Genomic DNA, 2,183 nt, shown 5'->3' on the forward strand with positions numbered 1-2,183 from the left:
TCATGATCCACACAATCAAATGCCTTTGCATAGTCAATAAAACACAAGTAGACATCTTTATGCTATTCTTTGCCTTGAGCCAAGATCCACCTGATATTGTGAAAGAATATTGATTTTTTTTTTTTTTTCTTGTTTTAAGGGCATTCTATAATAGGCAGAAAACTGGAGTACTCAGCTTATGATTGTCAAAAAGACATGGTTTTGTGTTGTTCATTTAGGTTATGGTAAGTTTTGTGTCTGTAGACAAAAAGTAAGAACTGTTCTGTTTCCTTGTTGAGTTTAGATCCACATATGATTAAAACATGCTGCTTAATATCTCAGTGCAAATTGCTATTATGATAATTTTCTTGGAAGACGTGGGTGGCTGAATGGTTTGCCAATGCTTCTGATTGTTATTCTCGAGTTTAGTCTTGTTGGTGGAACATGATTTTCTTGATCATATTTAATAAGTCATCATACTTAAGTACTATATAAAAATGTATCTTACTCTCTTAATACAGACTATGTGCCTGGCAGAATTTTGGGTTCTGATTGATTTTTGCTTTTCCATAAGAAACAGGAACACCAACTTTTCTCTTGTCTCCACCTACAGTTTTTGGCTGCATCTTATAAATATGTTGCAACTTCTCTGCTGGGAGGGGGTAAGGGGAAACCTGTGTCACATAGCTTAAGGGTTTCAAGAAAATCCAAACACTGAAAACACACTGTCAGTATATTCTGAACAACGATTAAGATGTAGTTTTTTCTTTCAGGTAATATTCTCTATCACCACTATCTAAGCAAAGACTTAGACTATGTATTTCAAGGAGTCAGTTGTTAAAAAGGTAAGCATACATTTCTCTGTTGAAACCATTGAAGACAATGTTCATTTTAATGGTTTTTTTTTTTTTTGCTTATTAGAAGTGTCAGAATAAAACTGTGCTTCATTAGTGAATTTTTAGATTTCTTAAATATGGGGGCTATTTTTTTAAGTGTAACTCTGGTGGCGTAGTGCCTAAGGCATTTGACTGCTAACCAGAAGACTGGTGGTTCAAACTCACCAACCACTCCTCGGAAGGAAAGTTAGGCAATCTACTTCCATAGTGATACTGCCTCGGAAACCCAAGGAGGGGCTGCTATGAGTCAGATCTGACTCCATGGCAGTGAGTTTTTTTATCGCATACTACATGATTAGATATAAAAATGTGAATACTCCCATAGATTCTCTACCACCTGTCACTTTGATGACTAAGGTTCACTTGACCCAAGCTATGGTACTTTTAACTGCCTCATACGCATGTGAAAGATGTAAAACTGAAAAGAAAGATCAAGAAAGTATTGATACATTTGAATTGCAGTGTAAGTGAAGAATACTGGTAGCGTAGTGCCTAAGGCACCTGACTGCTAACCAGAAGGCTGGCAGTTCAAACCCACCAGCCACTCCTTGGAAGGAAGGTTGGGCAATCTACTTCCGTAGTGATACTACCTCGGAAACCCAAGGAGGGGTCACTATGAGTTGGGTCTGACTCGACGGCACATAACAACAACAACAACATGGACTGCCAGACAAAAGTACAAATCTCTCTGGAAGGAAGAGCAGCCAGAATGTGTCTTAGAAGCAAGGATAGTGAGACTGCATCTCATTTTCATATGTTATCAGGAGGGACTCTTTCCTGCAGGACATCCTACCTGGCAAAGTAGAGGGACAGAGAAAAAGAAGAAGACCCCAATGAGATGAATTGACACAGTGGCTGCAACAATGGGCTCAAACATAGCAATGATTATGAGGATGGTGCAGAAACCAGGTAACATTTCACTCTGTTATACATAGGGTCACTATGAGTTGGAATTGACTCAATGACACTAAGGACAACATTCATAGAATCTAAACAAAAATCTAAGAAATACTATTTTCCAATTCCAAGAGTTAAAGCTCAATAGTTCCTGAGAAATGTATTGATTCATAGAATCAAGCCAAAACAAGCAAAAAAGACAGCTAACTAGCCAACAGACTAAAAGAGATCCATAAATGTCCCTATTCCAAAGAAAGGTGTTCCAATAGAATGCGGAAATTTTCAAACAATATCATTAATAACATATGTAAGTAATATTATACTGAAGATAATTCAAAAACAGTTGCAGTAGTATATTGACAGAGATCTGCCAGAAATTCCAGCTGGATTCAGAAGAGGACAAGGAATGAG

This window comes from Orycteropus afer, unplaced genomic scaffold, assembly GCF_000298275.1.
Source record: "Orycteropus afer afer isolate SDZICR_OR568_19922 unplaced genomic scaffold, OryAfe1.0 scaffold00002, whole genome shotgun sequence".
Classification (NCBI taxonomy): Eukaryota; Metazoa; Chordata; class Mammalia; order Tubulidentata; family Orycteropodidae; genus Orycteropus; species Orycteropus afer.